Here is a 21,625-nt window from a genome sequence, read left to right on the forward strand (position 1 = left end):
AGTCCTTGCCTTCCCCGTTGATTAAGAGTTTCTAGAGACAAGGTCATCTCCCCTTCCTGGTACAGAGAGGGAGATATCTTTACAGATGGAGAGTTCCTTTACAATGTAAATGTCTCTTACAAAGGGCAAGTAAATTCTACTTTTTAGTTGCTTTCCTGTCTGCAAAGGAACCAGCCTCAAATAATCCTCATGCCAAAGAGACATCTCTTGGGGTGGCCAATTTCAGGTCCCCACACTGGCAATAGATTTTGGTCAGGGCAAATCTTCCTCAGTAAAAAACATAAATTAATTAAAATAATAATAATAATAAAAATTCAATCACAGGTTATTAGGTCCACGGTTCTGGGTTCAAAATAATTTCCCCTCAGAATTTTGTCTTCTAGCATTAGGGTAGCAGATGAGACCTGTAGGTTAATTTGGTTATCAATTTCTTCCAAGGAATGTTTCTCCTGTGGCCCTCACACCAAGCTTTGGGGATTTTCCCTTTATTTTTGGAATTCAGAAATTTCATGAGGATGTAGTTTTTCATTATTCTTTCTCAGCACTCACTCATTGAACCCTTTCGTTTTGTAGATTTGAGCCTTTCTTTGACAGAGACAGTTTTTCTTTTGATTCTTTGATTGTTTCATTCCCTCAATTCTTTCTGTTTATCTCTTCTGGAATTTATGGTAGGCAGTTCCTAAAAGCTTGCCTCCAGCCTCCATGACTCAGTATTTTTCTTAAACTCTTCATCTTCTTTGCCTTTATTCAGTGCTTGTGGGAGACTGCCCTAACTCAATCTTCCTGTTCACTGATTTGATCTTCGTCCGTATCTATTCTGCTCTTCAGTCCATCTGTTGAAATATTTTTTATTTCAGCAATCATGTTTTTAATTTCTAAGAACTCTTTTTATAGGATGGTTTTTATTTCTGTAGACATGATAACTTCTTGAATTCCTCTGAATATACCAATTATCATATTTTAAAGTTTTCTTTCCTGATTAACTTTGTTTCATCAGGTGTTTGTTCATTTATTTGTAGAATTCGATGACACTCTTCTGCTAGTTTTCCTCAGTTGTTTCAGGATTTTTGACTGCCTGTTCTTATTTTTGCACGAGAGTCTCACCTGTTTGGAATTACTGGTAGTTCTGATATATTTCCCCAGCCAGGTGAGGATCCCTGCTTTCTTAGGAGGAAATGGAGATTTGGTTACAGTGGTCCTGGCTCCAATGGTTTTGGGGGTTGAGAGGGGAAAACTGGGTCAGTGGCTAAATTCTCTGGCTCCAGGGTCTTCTCTGGGAACCTCTTATATCGTGACTCTCATCTTATTTGGTAAGTCATCATCTTTACTTAAAATTTTCACTTGGGAAAACAATTCAGAGCTAGCCACTTCTTTTTTTTTTTTTATTGAGTTATTGATAGGTTACAATCTTGTGAAATTTCAGTTGTACGTTAATGTTTGTCAGTCATGTTGTAGGTGCACCACTTCACCCTTTGTGCCCACCCCCCACCCCACCTCTCCCCTGGCATCCACTAAACTGTTCTTAGTCCATAATTTTAAATTCCTCATATGAGTGGAGTCATACACAGATTATCTTTCTCTCGCTGGCTTATTTCACTCAACATAATTCTCTCAAGGTCCATCCATGTTATTGCAAATGGAATGATTTTGTTCTGTTTTGCAGCTGAGTAGTATTCCATTGTATATATGTACCACATCTTCTTTATCCATTCGTCTGTTGCTGGACACTTAGGTTGCTTCCACGTCTTGGCTATTGTAAACAGTGCTGCAATAAACATTGGGGTGCACAGGACTTTTGGGATTGCTGACTTCAAGCTCTTTGGATAAATACCCAGTAGTGGGACAGCTGGATCGTATGGTAGCTCTATTTTTAATTTTTTGAGGAATCTCCATACTGTTTTCCATAGTGGCTGCACCAGTTTGCATTCCCACCAGCAGTGTATGAGGGTTCCTTTTTCTCCGCAACCTCTCCAACATTTGTTGCTATTAGTTTTAGAGTTGCGAGAGTTCTTTATATATTATGGATATTAAGCCTTTGTCAGATATATGACTTGCAAATATTTTTTCCCAGTTAGTGGGTTGTTTTTTTGTTTCAATCCTGTTTTCATTTGCCTTGAAGAAGCTCTTTAATCTGATGAAGTCCCATTTGTTTATTCTTTCTATTGTTTCCCTTCTCTGAGAAGGCATGGTGTCCGAAAAGATCCTTTTAATACTGATGTCAAAGAGTGTACTGCCTATGTTTTCTTCCAGAAGCCTTATGGTTTCAGGTCTCACCTTTAGGTCTTTGATCCATTTTGAGTTTATTTTGGTGAATGGTGAAAAAGAATGGTCAATTTTCATTCTTTTACATGTGGCTTTCCAGTTTTCCCAGCACCATTTGTTGAAAAGACTTTCTTTTCTCCATTGTACGCCCTCAGCAGAGCTAGCCACTTCTAAAGCAGAAAATGAGATGCAGATACTTGCCGCTCATGAATTAGCTACCAGCCCGCCATCACACCAGTTCCTTCTCCCTGTCTCTGCTGTCTCTGCACTTGGGGTTATTCTGGAGTTCTAATTAGAAAGTTCGCTTATTTGGAGAGCCTCTCTTTCTGCTTTCAGGGGGTTGTAGGTGTCTGGCCTCTGTCATGCTTTTATTAATCTGATCACATCTGCTTTATATCTTCCACAAATTATCTCTTTTTTTTTTTTAGATTTTATTTTTCCTTTTTCTCCCCAAAGCCCCCTGGTACATCGTTGTATATTTTTAGTTGTAGGTCCTTCCAGTTGTGGCATGTGGGACCCACCTCAGCCTGGCCTGATGAGTGGTGCCATGTCTGAGCCCAGGATCCAAACCAGTGAAACCCTGGGCCATCAAAGCAGAGAGTGGGAACTTAACCACTTGGCCACAGGGCCAGCCCAAATTGTCTCTATTTTGATGCTCTGATAATACCTACCTGGATTTCCAGTACTGCTCCCAAGTGGTTCTATTTTCTTCCCATTTTTGAAAATTGAGGTATAACTTACATACAGTGAAATACACAAATATTAAGTATACATTTCTATTTGCAAAGTCTCTCTCTAAGCCACTTTTAGCACTTACTTGTCTGTCTTTCCCATTAGACTTTAAGTTGCTCAAAGGCATGGCGTTGCTGTATTAACCATCTATCGCTGTACCTGGCAAAACTCCTGGCACCCAGTAAGTGTTCTATGTATTTGGGGGAAGGAAGGAATGGAGTCAGCCGCTGTCAGTCCTGGGTTGCCAGTGGGTGTTAGTATTCAGCTCAGCTGCGCATCCTTGGAGCAAGCGGGTATAAAAAAGCTTCAGACTTGTCATCTCCCTACTTGTTTCATTTCCTGTTCGTTCGGGGGCTCGGGGGTTCCTAGATGATGTATGCCCAGCTGACTGTCTCCAGCACTGACTGTCTCCAGCACTGACTGTCTCCAGGACTCTGATGACGCCCCACATTGCACTGACTTGCTCACACAGTTGCTTTAGAAGGGATATGAATGAGAAACTTTGAATCTGTGCCAAAGTGGGTAATGCCACAGGAAGAATGTATTAGCCAGTTCAAAAGATTTCTTGCGCTTTGATTTTCTCTGGCAGGTTAGTGGAATAAACCTTCAGTACTCACCGGTAATTTTTAAGTCAAATTATTGTTTCACATCTTGGTACCTACTTCTTAAATACAATTGGCCAATATCAGCCCCAATATTGGGCTGACAAGCCGCTAACCTTAGATGCTGACATAAAACACAGGTTGTCACGCATCAGCTAAATCAAGCCACCTGCACCTGCACAAACTGGCTCTTCGTATTACCAACTCACCAGCTGCTGTCAAAATTCCTCTTTCCTGGGTCCTTTTCCTGCTTAGGGGACTTTTGGTTCTAGTGACTGAATATGCTTCAAAATGTTGACAACGAAACTGGAATTGATTGGCTCCCATAAGTGAAAATGTTCACTGACAGATCTGACTTCAGGTGCGGCTTGACCCAACTCAAACAATGCCCCTGGAATCCAGTCTCTTCCTCTCAGCCCTGCTTGCTCCATTCTCAGGTTTTCCCCTCACTATGATAACACGGCTGCTATAGTAGCAGTTCTTATATCCTCTCGGCTTCAAATTCAGTGGACAAAGAAAGCTTCTCTCTCCCAAGAGTGGCACACAAGCCTTGAGCCTAATTATCTCTGAGGGCAAGTGCCCATAGCTAAACCAACCACACCACTGTCCTGGCTAACAGGATCAATAATTAGCCAGCAGGGCTCACCCTGACCATGGGGTCAGCCTCGCCCAAGCCCCAGGGACTCAGCTGGGGAGGAGTGGTTCCTGATGGAAACACAGAGTAATGTGTCATCAGAAGGGTCAAGGCATGCTGGGCAGCAAAAACAGTAGGTGTGACTATAGCTTGTGAGCATGCTGGCTGTTCAGAATCTCTCCCTTCTCCACTGAACTAACATGCATTTTCATAAATCATAACTGATTTGAGCTGGAAGTTTTTTAGCTCCCTCTCTGTGTGGCATTCTGGAATGTGGCTTTGAGTCTCTAATCATTCTGGGGAGCTCCTTTTTTGTTGTTCTTTTAAATTACCTCTACCTAAAGAGTTATTTAAACCCCAAAACTGAGCACAATACTCTGGGAATAGTCTGACCAGGGTAGAATCAAGTGGATCTTTGCCCTCAGGTCCTGAGAGTAAACCCCTGTGATACATTCATGTTTTGTATAATTCAAGTGTAGGACCGTAAACGCATACCCACTACTGTTTACATTGTTAGATGCAGTCGACCCATCTACCCTCTGGTCTTTTAGAACATGGGGACTCCAGAATCCACTATAAATGGCTTTCTGGAGACCAACTCTGCACCTCATTTAGGAATAATGAGCCTGAAGTCACCTGAGGTTAGTGCCCCGGACCTCTCTAGGGTGGTCTAAAAGGAGAGAGACCGGACAAAGAGATTCCATGGCTTCCTTAAATCACACACTACAATGGTAGCCTTTGCAAAGATGTAGGAAGGCCTATGGGATGCTAAGGGGTGGAAGTGTCTGATTTACCATGGACACCCAGAGAAGAAAGTCAGAGATTAAAAGGAAGCTACAAGGAAAATCCTGCTCGTGTCTGCCCTAAGCCCCTAGGCTCTCAAAGAGCTTCCCCAGGAATGTCTCCAAGCCAGGATGCTCTCTTACTGTCACAAGAGGAACCCCACTGAACCACCCTGAACCCTACGTTTTCAGAGGGCCCTGTACATTACAAACACATTCTTCAAAGATAAATTTATTAATTCACAAAATAGCGCTTTCTGGTTCATCATCTCATTATAAAAGTAATACAGGTGAACTACGGAATATTTTTTTGGTGGCAGAGGGAATAAATGGTCTTTATTGGGCTCAGACCAGGAGTCCGAGGGTCTTGAGGACCTCTGGGGAGTATTAGTCAGTTTTCTTCTGCGCGTTCTTTTTGGCCTGTTTGCGCGGGCTCCTGAGCTGTTCTTCCTGCTGGTAGCGGATCTGGCCTTCTCCTTCCCTTCTCCTCCAGGGTGGCTGTCACCGCCTGGTTCTTCCAGCCAACCTCGTGAGCCAGACGCCCGATTTAGGCAAAATTCGTGTGGATTCAGACGCATAGCCTTGAGGGCAGCAGGAACCACCCTCTGCTTTTTCTTGTCATAGAGCCGCAGCCCCATCAAATGCCTTGAAGCGCTCAGGGTGGCCTGGCTGCTCTTGGTCTTGGCGGCAGCCTGCTGGGCATCGCCCAAGAGATGCGGCTGGGGGTTTGGAAGTGATAACTGCCACAGGACAGGTTGGCAATCATCCACTTTCAGACGAAGGCCAGGTACTTTCATCTGTTTCTGTGGAAATTGACAGAAATGTTGATGCCCTCACAGCGCACGACCACCACCTCCCAGCCCAGCGGGAACTGTTTGGCTATGATGGCCGCCAGGTACCCGGGCAGATGGCCTGGGTCATCCAGCACCAGGACCTGCCCTCTGCCATCTTCAGTGGCCGCCTAGGAACGTGGAACATTTTAATAGAGAAAAATTATAAAGAAGAAAACAAAGACTTCGCATAAACATAAACATTAATGTATTAAAAATCACATATGGGACCAGCCTGGTGGTGCAGTGGTTCAGTGGGCATGTTCCATTTCAGCAGACTGGGGTGCGCCAGTTCAGATCCCGGGTGCGGACATGGCACCGTTTGGCAAGCCATGCTGTGGTAGGCATCCCACACATAAAGTGGAGGAAGATGGACATGGATGTTAGCTCAGGGCCAGTCTTCCACAGCAAAAAGAGGAGGATTGGCAGCAGATGTTAGCTCAGGCCTAATCGTCCTCAAAAAAAAAAAATTGCATGAGAGCCCCATCACTCAGGATTCTATTCTTGGCATTGGCATGAGCACCCTGTGACTTTAAATATCCACCCCCATGACCAACCCCTTCCAGACTCAGGAAATGTTTCTCCACATGTCTTGCCCCACATTCTTGAAACAAGAGTTGGCAGCTTCCAAATGTCCGGAGACTTTCTTATTGTATCGCTGTGGACATCAGAGGTAGATGCTTCAAAGTGTAAGGAGGATTGAGAACTGAAAGCATATAAAAAAAAGAGAAGACAGATTAATTAACCTGCTAAATCCCCTCTGTTTGATAGCACCAAGGTACCAGACTCCTGCTCGATGAAGTGCCATTTTCCAGTACCGTTTAGCGTCCACTTTGTTTTTCTTCATGTTCTATCTAATTCATGACTCTAAAGGTACTCACAAATTTGCACAACTTTTGCAACAATTGCTCATGGCAGCTGAGGAAGATTTTGCAACATTTAGCAATTCATGTGACTTTTAAATTTATGAATATACAGGTCGACATCTAATACATATGAAGCATGATACCAGTTCTTTTTGTTGGCAATTAAATGAATATTAAGGGCTAGGATTATGAATAGTTTTATTTTCACAAAAGTACTTAATAAGATTTAATCAAATCTTTACAAAATTAAATTAAAAGTCAACTTTATTTCAATGATTTTGACTTAAATTGTTGACATTAACCAATCATAATTGGTATTTTACTCTTAATTTTTTTTTTCCTCCCCAAAGCCCCAGTACATAGCTGTATATCCTAGTTGTAGGTCCTTCTAGTTCTTCTGTGTGGGATGCCACCACGGCATGGCTTGATGAGCGGTGTCATGTCCACACCCAGGATCTGAACTGGCAAACCCTGGGCCACTGAAGCGGAGCATGCAAACCCAACCCCTGTGCCACCAAGCCGGCCCCTTGACTCTTAATTTTAACACGGGATTTTGAACTCTTTAGAAGACAATTTATTGAAAATGTATTAAAATAATTTAAATTTTTCATTTTGATTTTGATTTACTGTTTTTGATAAAACATATTCAAATTTTGTACCCTGTGAGCACCATTACATTTTATTTTTAATCCTGCAGGATTAAATCTGGCCCAACAGCTGTTTTTGTTTTGTAAGTAAAGTTTTATTGGAACACAACTATGCTGTTCATCATTTACATGTTGTCAATGGCAGCTTTCATGTTACAGTGGCAGAATTCAATAGTTTTCACAGAAACCATATGGCCCACAAAACCTAAAATTTTTACTATCTGGCCCTTCACAGGAAAAGTTTGCCAAGCTGTGCTTTGGATGATTACTGCCAAAAGAATACAAATTATGTGAAAATCTTTAATATGTCAACATAATTTTGCTAAAGTGAATTTTTAAAAACCCACATTTTATGGACTACATATACAAATCTTATAAATTATGTATGTCTTTATTTTATTCCTCATCCAAACATCACTGGCTTCTCAACAGAACACCCAGACTTGTGAATAATTAAATTCAGTCATCTTTAATAGCCTGCCAACTTTCAGCCATAGAAAAGTCAGAGCTTTTCCCAGATTTTCAATTTTGTATTTAGGAAGGTGTATTTTTCAATACAAGGTAGGTTTGCTCTTGCCGCAGGCTCTGCAAATACAGGGCAGGCCTGCCAGAGTGCGCTCTGAAACGTGCCCACGTTCTGCTGTGCTGAGGACTGAGGCCGGATGCTGCACCTTGGGAGACGAACCCCTGTGCCACTGATGGTGGCTTGTATGGAGGGAGCAGTCCCAGAACAGTAACACACCCCATCCTGTGCCCTGCTTCAGGTCGGGTGGCTCCAAGGACATTTGGACAGACACACTGTCCGGAAGGACTCCTCTCCCCTTCTGCAACTGACCACGTGGGCCCAGCTTTAACCCTAGAAGCCCATATGAGCCTCCGGGCCAGGTGTGTGGGAGGCTCTGGCTTCTGGAAGAGCTCCTGAGGGATTGTCAGCACAGAACCGGCTCTCCCACCCACATCGGCAGCCCTGCATTTCCTCCAACAGCTGTGGTCTTCCGGCCACTGCCCGGGCTCTGCTCTGCCTGCCCGCCCCAGCAGAACCTACAGACCAGCCAGAGCTATTGGTGCCTGTGGTGGCTGTGAAGCTCAAAATGTCACACCAACACTCGGGGCCCATCCATCTCCACTGCTGGGCGTGGCAACCATTCACGAAATGTCAGCAAACTTTTCTTTAACTATTGCCAGATTTAGACAATAAAAATGCAGGATGCACGTTTAAACTTGAATTTCAGATAAACAACAAACGCTGTCTCAGTATAAGTAAGTCCTGGGCAATAATATTGCATAATATAGTATCAACGTGTCCCGTGTCTCAGACAAGGCATTTAAGAACTGGAGCATTTAAGAACCATTGCTGTCTCCCTGTGAGGAGACTCTGGAGCTGTGTGTTGTAGATGACACGGCTACAAGATGGAATGGTTGCCTAGCCCATAGGAATGAATTTTTTTTTTTTTTTTAAAGATTTGATTCCTTTTTCTCCCAAAGCCCCCCAGTATATAGTTGTATACTCTCTTTTAATTGTGGGTCCTTCTAGTTGTGGCATGTGGGATGCCGCCTTAGCGTGGGCTGACGAGCAGTGCCATGTCCGCGCCCAGGATCCGAACCGGCGAAACCCTGGGCCTCCAAAGTGGAGCACACGAACTTAACCACTCGGCCACAGGGCCGGCCCTGGAATGAACTTTTATTCATTATTGGAAGCTGTGAATTTTTAGGGTTTATCTGTCACCACAGCATCGCTAGACTCTCCTGACTATTATGTCCTTCAAGACCCTGCCCAGACTTCCCTCTGGCCACTTCCCCTTCCATTATGCTCCTCTGGTGTTTTATAAACCCCTCTCTTACAAGGCTTCATAAATGTCTGCTTAGTTATTTGTCTCTTTCTCTAACCAGGGCACAGGAGCTTTGTCTATTTGACTTTGTGACCACAGGACCTCACATAGTAAGTACTTTACTGTGTGCTGAATGAATGAATGGCCAATAATTTCCCAAGTTTAGAGTCAGGAGTTATCTTCAATTTCACCTTGCTCTCACCCAGGACATTACGTCTCCAGGTTTTAACCTCTGTTAGTCCTTAAATAAGGGACTGCAATCTTGGGAAATTCAATTACATGTAGCTGTGTTACTTACATAGTGGCTGGTAATCAGAAGAGCAAGAGAATGTGGGTGATGACATTCATTCTTAGTCACAAATTATCAGAGAAACATGCCAATGACATTCCCACTGTGAGAGAAAAGGTCACCTGGCATTCAGAGGCCCTAATTGCAAGGCTGTGTTTGCATTCTAATAGTCTATACTTCCTGGGGGTGTCACTGCCACTGATGCAGAACATCTGGGGCCACAGCCTTCTCAGAAGGAGAAAGGAATTATTATTTCTCTAAATGTTTACTCTCTCTAGATCAGTGATTCTCAATCAGAGGGTCGGAAGGGCACATATCAGAATCTCAGAATGGAGAAAAACAGAAAACCTTTTTATTTTATTTTTTTATTAAGGTAACATTGGTTTATAACATTATATAAATTTCAGGGGTACGTCACTATATGTTGATTTCCATGTAGACCATCATGTTCACCACCCAAAGACTAATTACCATCCATCACCATACACGTGTGCCCTACCACTCCTTTCGCCCTCCTCCCTCCCCGCTTCCCCTCTAGTAACCGCCAATCTAAACTCTCTATCTATGTGTTTGTTTGTTGTTGTTATCGTCTACTTATGAGTGAAATCATATGGTATTTGACTTTCTCCCTCTGACTTATTTCACTTAGCATAATACCCTCAAGGTCCATCCATGTTGTTCCAAATGGCAAGAGGTCATCTTTTTTTTATAACTGAGTAGTAATCAAAAACTCATCTTGCTAATACAAAACAGAGATTGAAGTGTGACATTCTAGGCTGATAGGCATGTGGAGAACATGGAATGAGACAGCATTCAGAACAAGCTGTAGAACCAAGATGGGGCTCAGCACACATTTGTTAGCCAAAGGGTGTTATTTGTATTGTGTTTGGTGCCATCTGCGCTACAATTCCTACCGCAAACAAAAAGTAAGTGTTCTCTGTTTTAAGGGGAGTGTAGGTTTTTATTTTAAAGCAAGGTCTGGTTTTGAGTTCTTATGACGTGGCAAAAAAGAGGGGGCTTTGATGAGTGTAGGAAGATGAGGAAGCACAGACAATTCCCTTTGGAAGCTTGGCTGGGAAAGGAAGATGAGAAATAGAAGGGTTGGCAAAGGAGTATTGAGGGTTTGGATTCCTTGTTTTAAGATTGGAGAGACTTGAGCACATTTAAAAGGCTGATGGGAAAATCCAGTAGAGCAGCTGAGGCGAAAGAAGCAGGAGAGAATGGGCAATGGATATAGATAATGGCTCGTGGATAGAGCGAGATCTCTGCGGAGGTAGGAGGAGATGAGAACCTGAACACAGGAGGGAAAGAGGAAAAAAGGGGCCAAGACTTGGCTGCAGTGAGTTTGAGAGCCGCTGGGACGTTGCTGGGGACTGAAGGCCATCAAAAGCAATAGCAGGTGGATAGAAAACAACTGGATCTACCTATTTTTGTGACTATCTGAACGCCAATGCCAAATTTGTACAAATTTCTTCAGTTCCACACCGAAGTTTGTGGGTGGCCAGAGAAATATTCACTTGGCTAAATTTAGAAATTATTATCGTACTTTGAGGCAAGGGTAACTTTTTCAGACTTTTCAAAAAAGGCTAACTTGCAATTGAGCTTGTTTTGTTTGGAATAAAAAATTGAAGCCCTGAAGACACTGAATCTGAAATATAAAGGCTCAAATACCAACCTTGTTTGTTCCTTTAAGCATTTATAACAAAAATCCATTTCTAGATTCTTCAAGCTGATATTAAAATGCCATTTCATTTTCTCATCTTGATGATGCTCTCAAGGACAAGGACCTTGAGATTGGTTTCCAAGAAAAACAAATTCCAACCTCATGTAGCCCAGCTGCAGCATAAATTCAGGCTAACTTTCAGGGGTAGACCGAAATTTCCTTTGCGAAACTCTGGGGGAAAATTCTTCCTTCCTGATACTCAGTCTTTGCCAGAAAAAGCCTCGAGAAAGGTTTAAGTGACACAACTTTGAGCCAGTTGCATAAAAAAGCGTTTAGAAAAGCATGTTGGGGAATTTAGGAAGAAAGTAGTTGCCTGTTTATCACAAAGAAGAGAACTGATTTTGTAGGCCATTGTATCATTTCCATCAATGTGCATTTGCTGAACTAATCTCTCTGCACCTCTGGCTATGGAAATCAAGCCGTGGAAGGCTCCGACTTAGAAAACGCTGTGCCTTCCACACTGCATAAGACGCAAGGCTTATTACGGCAAGCCGTAATTGCTTCTCAGTGTTCACACTGATACCACCTTAGTAAGGTTAAAAAACATGGATCTTTTTAAAGACCTAAGTACATCTGTTCTCAAAAATTGCCGTTGTTTTATTTGTTCGGGGCCATGATGTTTACATTATTATAAATCTTCTAATGACCCTAAAGGGGGGCATAAGATTTGTATGTTTATCAAAGGAGAATAAAGAAGAGTTGAGAAAAACAGCTCTAAATGGAAAAAATAGCGCTGAGAATGAAGACACTGGTAGAGGGATACAGAATAGCTATCTGCAGAGCTTCCCCCAGCCAGCGGAGCTTGATTACAGTACCCAATTTAATTCAAATTCCTGGCCTCGTCGGAGGGCGTATCTGGTCCCTTGCGGAGCATGACTTTAGGATAGGCAACACTTTAGTATGAAGGCATTTTAGATCTCAGGCTTTGGGTCCGAGATGGATGGGCAGGTTTTCCCTTGTCCACTTAACCCTTTCATGTCCACTGAGATCATTAATACCAGATTACTCCCTGGACCTTTGTGGATTGTCTCATGTCAGAGCAGGAACATGGCAAACCATGAAGCTTCCTCCAGCTTTATGCTAATTTCCATCATTTTTCCAGCCAAATTACTGTTTACCTTACTGACATCGCTCTAAGATGATGGTAGCACATTAGGACCCGTCCTGCTGGTTTAACACATCTTTGACTTTTTCCAAACACCTAGCTAAGACATTTGGCTCTCGAGGCAAAGACAAAGAAACAAAGCCCTCTTCCTCCGTACTGGATTTTCCGGCTTCGTCCTTGTATCTGGGCTACATCCTTGGGATCTTAGGGAGAGTGGAAATGTCTATTCACTGGAGGGAAATTTATAACTTCTGGATCATTTCCTCATGGGGGATGAAGGTCAAGCATACAACTCAAGGACCTGGACTGTCAAATAACAGACAACTTTTGGATAACATTTATTATGTACAGGTACTATTTTAAGTACTTTATATATAGTAACTCATTATTCCTCAGAATGAGAAAGGTGTTGTCATCACCCTCATTTTATAGAAAGGCAACCAAAGTCCCAAGTGCTATGGACTGAATTGTGTCCCCCAAAATTCATGTTGAAGCCCGAACCCCCAGTGTGACTGTACTTGGAGATAGGGCCTTTAAAGAGGTAATTAAGGTTAAGTGAGGTCATAAGGGTGGGGCCCCAATCCAACAAGACTGGATAAGAGGAAGAGATTCCAAGGATGCATGTGCACAGAGCAAAGGGCAGGTGAGGACACAGCAAGAAGATGGCTGTCTCTAAGCCAAGAGAGGCTTCAGGAGAAAGCACACCTGCTGACAACTTGATCTTGGACTTCACTCTCCAGAACTGTAAACATAAATTTCTGTTGTTTAACCTACCCAGCCTGTAGCATTTTGTCATGGCAGCCCTAGCAAACTAACACACCAAGAAACTAAGAAATGTTCCCAGGATCACACAGCTCTTAAGTGGTAGAGCTGGGATCCGAACCCAAGCAGTCTGGTTTCAGAAAGCATGCTCTTGACCTTCTTCTGTCTTCATCTCTCCTGTCTTCCTCCAACGGGTTAAAGCAGCACATCCCAATAGAAATATAATGAAAGCCGCAAATTTGAGCCTCACGTGTAACTTAAAGTATTCTAGCAGTCACACTTTAAAAACAGATGAGGGGCCAGCCTGGTGGCGCAGCGGTTAAGTGCACACGTTCCACTTCAGCGGCCCGGGGTTCGCCAGTTCGGATCCCAGGTGTGGACATGGCACTGCTTGGCAAGCCATGCTGTGGCAGGCGTCCCACATATAAAGTAGAGGAAGATGGGCATGGATGTTAGCTCAGGGCCAGTCTTCCTCAAAAAAAAAAAGAGGAGGATTGGCAGGAGTTAGCTCAGGGCTAATCTTCCTCAAAAAAAATGAAATAAAAAAAATTAATTAAAAAAATAAAAAACAGATGAAATTAATTTGAAATTTAACTTAATTTAATTATTATTTAATAATTATTTAATATTATTATTAAATTGGGTTATTTATTTAACTCAATATATCAAAGTATTATTTCAGCATGTAATCAACATGAAAAGTTACTCATGAGATACTGAACATTCTTTCTTTTGTACCAAGTCTTCAAAGTCCAGGGCTTATTTTACACTCACAGCACATCTCAATTTGGACCTGCCGCATTTCAAGCGCCCAACAAGCCACACGTGGCTAGTAGCTAGTGGCTACCATATTTGACAGCCCAAGTCTAAAGCACTTTCATGGCTCTCCACTGCATACAAGACAAAGTCAAGACTCCTTAAACTGCCATATAAAGCCTGTATTAAGGTGGCTCCACCCATGTTTCTAGCTGCATTTCATGTCCTTCCCTGTTTCACATTTTATATCCCTTAAATTCGCAATACTTAGACGGTAGCCTTCTGGTTCACACCATGCTGCTTTTACTTTGGCCTCCTTGCTTCTTTCTCCCATTGTCTGGATGCACCTCCTCTCATTCCTCTGGCCTCCTCCTGTCTATTCTGATAAGCAGCTCAGGTTTCCCCTCCTCCAGGAGGCCTTTCCCACAGCCCACGCTGAATGAGATCCCTTGCCCATGTGTGCCCACAACATTTCACCCTAATCCATCCTGACATTTAGCTCATTTTATTATAATTATTTGTATACGTGTCTGCCTCTCCGATTAGACTCTGAGCTCAAAAGCAGAGGATATACTTTATCTCTGTGCCCAGCACAGACTCCGACTCATAACAAGGACAGGTAAACATGCGTGGAACTCTGCTGAACTCACACATGCTTTGGTGTGCAGGATTCCTCATCCTGGTAAACCAGGATTCTCCTGAATTCGAGGAAACCAGGCACAGGCTTCTTGGAGGGGAAACGTGGGAAGGCAGTAGTTACTGAGAGTGAATTGTTGGGAGTGTGCGCATGGTTTGTGCCTCTAGTCTCTACGAGACTCCTTAAATAAACATACAATTGAAGTAAAAACAACTTTTCTACACAAAAGCAGTGTCAAAAGCTGGCTCTCCAAGTATCACCAACATACTTGTTGTTAAGGCAAAACTAGTTTATTGCTTACCTCAGGAAGCTTTGAAGAAGCTTTGAAAAAGCTTTGGCAGGGTCTCAGATGAGAGGAGTAAGGTCAAAATTTATTAAGAAGTGGAAGTCTAAGGCAGGTCTTTCAAAGGGTGGGGGGAATCTTGGTTAGGATTGGGTCATGGTCATCAACCACAGTCCAGGATTGGTGGAAAGAGCAAGGAGAGGATTTTGAGGGGAGGCGCTCAAAGGATCTATGGCACAAACTATTGATGCTTTCTACTGAAAATTTGATGAGTCTTTCTGGAAGATCCTACATGAAAAATGAAAGTATTTACCCACACAGGAGACTCCTGGAAAAATAAGAGTCAAACTACTGAAGACAGAAGAATGGCAAAGTTGTGCTAATGAAGACAAAGGAACAGCACAAAGACATGTTAATGTAAACAGTAAGGTGTGGTTGGATTCTGTGTCCGGGCTGAGCTCAGGGGTAGATGATTTTAGGGCTCGAAGCATCAAGACTAATACTCTTGTCCCCCTTTTCGATGAGACTGCAACTCCTTGTGGCACTCACTTTTGGCTCACCAACCCAATAACCATTCCCAATCTCCTTTTCTCTTCTCTATGTCTAAGATGGAGGTTGGAAAAGCTAAGTATGTTCTTGGCCTGCCTTTCAGCTAGATGGTCACACAACATCGTTCTAGCCCATGACCTATAGACGAGGAGCGTATGCTTTCCTCAGGACCACACTCGGGACTGTCTCAGCAATAACGGCTGCGGGCAGGATGGGGAAAGCTGTTGCCCTGTTCGTCCCAGGATAAAAGTCCTCTGGGCGCCGGGGACATTCTCGGCTGCAGCAGTCTGTCTGGGAGCTGAGAGAGGCAAGAGAGGGAGCCATCTTGGTTCAAACGCCACAGACTTTCACCTTTCTTACCAAATTTTTCTAGATGTTCCTGAATAAATGTTTGTTTGTTGTTTGCCCTTAGGACCATTTCCAGAGCCCTTAAATGGTTGTTTTTTGATAGTTTTCACCAGTTTTACTGGGGAGCAGGTCATTAGACCTCCTCATGCTGTCATATCAGAAGTCAATCTTCAGAACTACTTCTTTCAAGGTCAGGGCTGGCAGTTGTTCAAGGAGACTCAGCATGGAGGACAATATGTATTAGGTTCTAAGTGGTGGTTTTATTTATGCAAGAAAAGTATCTAAAACTCTGAAATAAAAGAAAATGATTGTGACCCAATCTTGTAACCTTAGAGGTTAACGTGTAGAAAATAGTTAAGAGTGTGATTTAAAAATATATATATATATATATATCCAGTAGAGAACCCCAAATGTTATGATTTGATTGCCTGCAGAAGATTAACTGGTTTTATATCTAAATTAGAACTCTCATTTTGGAATCCCCTTCCCTACTAATTATATGAAACCTACTCCAGATTCTTTTCTATCCAGCTCTGTCATTCTGCCAACTCCTTCATTAACGAGTTAAATAAAACTTTAACTCGTGCTCACTATCTTTTGCATGAGAATTACATTTTTAACAATTTAAGAATTTGCTTTTCAAACCTCTGGAGTCTCAATCCACTCATTCTTTCCCGGACAAAGAGCACAGACTTATCACTAAGATTAAGGGACAGACAGCTTTTCTGAGTCTGGCTCCTAAGGTCCTGAGGATTCTCTTAGCAGAGTCATGAGTTCCTAAGGGGGAAACGTGTGTTATGGGCTGAATTGTGTTGCCCCAAATTCGTATGTTGAAGTCCAAACCTCCCATACCTCAGAATGTGACTGTATTTGGAGACAGTGCCTTTAAAGAGGTGATTAAGGTGAAATGAGGTCAGATGGGTGGGCCCTAGTGCATTATGACTAGAGTCCTTCTAAGAGATTAGGACACACACACAGACTATGTCAGGACACAGAAGGCAGCCACAGAGAAGGGAAGAAGAAATCAAACCTGCAGGTGCCTTATCCCGACATTTAGCTTCCAGAACCTTAAGGAAATCATTTCTGGGGCCTGCCCAGTGGAGCAGCAGTTAAGTTCGCACGTTCCGCTTTGGAGGCCTGGGGTTTGCAGGTTTGGATCCTGGGTGCGGACGTGGCACTGCTTGGCAAAAGCCATGCTGTAGCAGGTGTCCCACATACATTGTAGAGGAAGATGGGCACGGATGTTAGCTCAGAGCCAGTCTTCCTCAGCAAAAAAAGAGGAAGATTGGCAGTAGTTAGCTCAGGGCTGATCTTCCTCAAAAAAAGAAAAAAAAGAAAAAAAAGGAAATCATTTCTGCTGTTTCAGCCTCTCAGCTTGTGGTTGTTTGTTAGGGCAGCTCTAACAAATACATTGTGTGAGGGAATATATAGTAAGGAATTATTATATAATAAGGACTGTAAGGAACAAGGGAAGCAGGGAAGCAGCAGCTCACAATTTACAAGGGAAGCAGCAGCTCACAATTTACAGAAAACTTGAGGGGCCAGCCCCACGGCATAGTTCAGTTCAGCGCACTCCCGCTTTGGCCGCCTTGGTTCGCCGGTTCGGATCCCAAGCACCAACCTACACCACTTGTCCACCACGCTATGGCAGCAACTCGCAAACAAAATAGAGAAAGACTGGCACAGGTGTTAGCTGAGGGTTAATCTTCCTCAGGAAAAAAAAAATTGAGGTGGAAAGACATATTAAAGAAATAACATCATGGGGACATAATCCACAAAATCCAGACTGTTAGAATTTTTTTTTAAAGATTTTATTTTTCCTTTTTCTCCCCAAAGCCCCCCGGTTCATAGTTGTGTGTGTTTTTTTAGTTGCTGTCCTTCCAGTTGTGGTACGTGGCATGCCACCACTCAGCATGGCCTGATGAGAGGCGCTATGTCCGCGCCCAGGATTTGAACTGGTGAAATCCTGGGCTGCCACAGCTGAGCACACGAACTTAACCACTCGGCCATGGGGCTGGCCCCAAGACTGTTAGAATTTTTACAGAGCAAACAGCTCAGTTTCTTCAACAAATAAGTTGCAAGGGAAAAAAAACATAATGAAAAGGGAAGCTATGTATTAAACGGCTTTATCAACAATTGCAGGGGTGGCTGAGTGGTTAAGTTCCCGCACTCCGCTTTGGCGCCCCAGGGTTTCACTGGTTCAGATCCTGGGCGCGGACATGGCACTGCTCATCAGGCCACGCTGAGAGGGTGTCCCACAGGCCACAACTAAAAGGACCCATAACTGCAATATGCAACTATGTACTGGGGGGATTTGGGTAGAAAAAGCAGAAAAAAAAAGATTGGCAACAGTTGTTAGCTCAGATGCCAATCTTGAGAAAAAAAGACAATTGCAATGTATAGACTTACACATACTTAAATGTTTAGAGATGAAATTATACGATCTGGGATTTGTTTCAAAATAACCCAGGGAACATGGTGAAGAATAGTTGAAACAAGATCGGCCACTCGTTGCAGTTGAGTATTGAGTACTGGGGTTCTTCATACTATACTAATTAGTATGTATTTAAGAATCTTAATGACAAGAAGTTTTGCTAAGCTTGTTGAATCAAGTATCCTCTTAGGATGCTAGAAAGCTAGGTAGGGCTTTCTGGCTTTTCTTGTTGGAAACATGTAAGGGGTTAGACACCAAATAGCCCACAACATCAGGCTTGCAGTTGCAAAAACAAAAAGTAAAATGTATTAATGAAATCTTTCTGAATCTAGTTGGGTGTAAAACTGTCCAAAAATGTAAAATTTACTTGAAAACACAGTTTGTGATTTTTGTTCTGTCAGGGAAACACTTTTCCCTATAGGAATGCCATGGTCAGAGAAATGCAATATAGATATATGTGGGAGAGCGTCACATGGAACTCAGTCCATGGTTCTGGAGTACTTTATGACAAGGTCTTACTGGGTAGAATAATCAGCTGATTTAAAAAGTAAGGAGAATGGTATTTATAGCTCCTTGCTCAATTACAATCACTTTTCAAAATCCTTTTAATTGACGTATAACACACAGATAATGCACCAATCCTAAGTATACAAGCTCTATGAATTATCAGAAAGTCAACACTCCTAGGTAACTGGTACAAAGGTTAAGAAAGAAAACCACACGCCAGAAACCCCTCCTCACACCCTCAAGTATCTCCTTCCCAAAGGTAACCACTATGTTGTATTTGAACTTGATGTAAATAAAAGTACACATTATGTATTATTCCGTGTATGGCTTCCTTTGTTCAACATCACATCTTCCATTTAGCTTTTAGGTAGCTTTATTGTGTTCATTTGCATAAAGTATTCCATTACATAAATACTCTCATGAAATCTCTTTGTCTCTAATAGGGCCCGTTTCCCTAAAGTATACTTTGTCTAACATTAACACAACTAACATCAGTTCCATTTGGTTAAAGACAATCTCTTAACAGGTTAGAATTTGACATTTGTATTCTGCAGGATCAAGGATTTAGCAGATAATTCCATAGCCTTAGGCACAGAACAAAGATTAGAGGTGCTTACTTAATCTGAGGGCAATTGATGGCAATAGAACTGTTGAGTTTTTCCTAATACATTGTCTAAATCCTTAGAAAAAACATAGGAATGAAGTAAATAGAAGAATTTTTATGGAGCATTAGCATCATTAACTTTTCCTGGTTCATTAAACTATCTTTATATTAGCAGAGGTGGGAATTCTACATCCAAATCCAGTGGTTTACAAATGCTGTAATTCCACCGAAATTGCTATTGGAGTTTTATCAGTTCAGCATAAATTGTTTCAATAGAAACACAGTGACAAATTTCCATTAGCAGTTGAAATAGGACAACAGAAAAACATCATTGATGTAGGAACGATCACACAGATTATAAACAGAGTAGGTTTAACGCGTCTAACTATTCTAACCCATCACCGCAGTTCAATTATTGACAAATGTTGGGCATTAAAAATTGGGCGCAGCTTGTTTGACGGTGGCCTCTTACTTGATTATCTCTACAACTGTTCTTCAAGCAATGGCATGTCTCAGAAATGATCATTGCTCTGAAAAGGTTTATTTCTAAGCATGAAGAGTAATTACCACAGGGTGTGTGTTCCTACATATTCACAATTAGCTCTAGGATAGCGTTAGCCATTTGTATTGACAAATTGCCGAGAGAGAAACCTCGTGATCCATTTTTTGTGCTTCCTATTGAAGGCAAGAGTTCAAGACCATCTGGTGTGTGGACTTAGGCTGACACTTCCACTAGATCACACATTTCTAAAAGGTAAGTCACCATGTCCTCAATATTTCCATCTTTCCCAGCACCCAGCTCAATTGGGGGCACAATCAGTACTTGGCCAGCTGAATGAGTAATCTTTGTTAAACAGTGTTATAGGCTGAATTGTGTCCTCTCAAAAATTTTTTCTTTTTTTTGAGGAAGATTAGCCCTGAGCTAACATCTGCTGCCAATCCGCCTCTTTTTGCTGAGGAAGACCGGCCCTGAGCTAACATCCGTGCCCATCTTCCTTTACTTAACATGTGGGATGCCTACCACAGCATGGCTTGCCAAGTGGTGCCATGTCCAGAACCAGGATCCGAACCTGCGAACCCCGGGCCACTGAAGCGGAAGGTGCATGTTAACCGCTGCGCCACGGGGCTGTGTGCCCCACCCCCCTCAAAATTCTTACGTTGAAGTCCTAAACCCCAGTATCTCAGAATGTGACTGTATTTGGAGCCAGGGCCTTTAAAGAGGTGATTAAGGTAAAATGAGGTCAGATCCAATATGACTGGTGTCCTTATAGAGAGAGATCGGGACACAGACACACACAGAGGAAAGACCATGTGAAGGCACAGGGAGAACATGGCCAACCACAACCCAAGGAAAGAAGCCTCAGAAGAAGGCAACCCTGCTGACACCTTGATCTTGGACTTCTAGCCTCCAGAACTATAAGAAAACAAATTTCTGTTGTTTAAGCTACCTAGTCTGTTGGTACTTTCTTTTGTCAGCCCTAGCAAACTAATACAAATACTAACTACATTTCTTAAGAGTTAGTTTTTTCAAACTTACAACTTGAAATTACATTTTTAGTTTAAAATTTTCAAAAGTAGGTAAGCATTTTTACCCTTCAGCAGAAACACCCCCACCATTTATGCATGTCCATAAATTGGTTTTAGTAGTTTCCAGAAGAATACACAAGTACCCCAATACCGTGTAGCAACCTTCAAGATCCTAATCCTCACAGCACTCGGCAGGGCGGAACTACCACACCTGGATGCAATGGGGAGCACTGTAATGTCAAGGACACCTGCGTTCTAGGCCAGACTCCGCAATTAACTGGCATGTGGCCTTGGGCAAGTCATCTCCTTCTCTGTGCTGCTTTAAAAAGTGGAAGTTTAACTAGGGGGTCACTTAGATCCATTTATGCTCAAAACTGCATGACTCTTAATGATGGTGATAAGCCCTCTGCTGTGTAAATCAGCATTTCATGGTCGAGCAAGTCTACAAAGACCTCATCTGGCAATAGTGTTATTTTATCTTTTCCTGATAAAAATGCCTCTTATGCTTAAAAAAAAATCTAGACATAAAACATTTGTTTAAGGAAAAGTAATACAGAAGCAGCTGGTAACTCTGTTACTCCTTAATGACAAAGGACAGAGACTTGGTTGAGATCACCTCATGTCTCAAAATTTACGTATCCTCATCTCACAGGGAAGCCAAAAGGAACTAGAAAAGGGAGCACAACTCTTGTTTGGCAATGCACATATATCAATGTGTCAGAGAGAGAGAGATACACAGAAAGAAAGGGAGGAGGGGGCACTCACACAAGTGTGACCAAGTGTACTTGCACTAAAGGAGGAGTGCCAGAGAAGTTGCATCACAGGACAATTAGAAAAGCACTTTGCCCCTAATGAGAATTGCTCCCGTAGTTAGTAGACTTAGGACGTTTTCCGTTTTTAAAGTTGTATGAATATGT

At 42.5% G+C, this 21,625-nt stretch overlaps 1 pseudogene; it reads right to left on the reverse strand.

Annotated features, from left to right (window-relative positions):
* Nucleotides 1-5,357: 5,357 nt before the first annotated feature.
* LOC124246972 (60S ribosomal protein L13a-like) lies at nucleotides 5,358-15,612 on the reverse strand (annotated as a pseudogene).
* Between the last annotated feature and the right edge of the window lie 6,013 nt (nucleotides 15,613-21,625).

Source organism: Equus quagga, chromosome 1 (assembly GCF_021613505.1).
Source record: "Equus quagga isolate Etosha38 chromosome 1, UCLA_HA_Equagga_1.0, whole genome shotgun sequence".
Classification (NCBI taxonomy): Eukaryota; Metazoa; Chordata; class Mammalia; order Perissodactyla; family Equidae; genus Equus; species Equus quagga.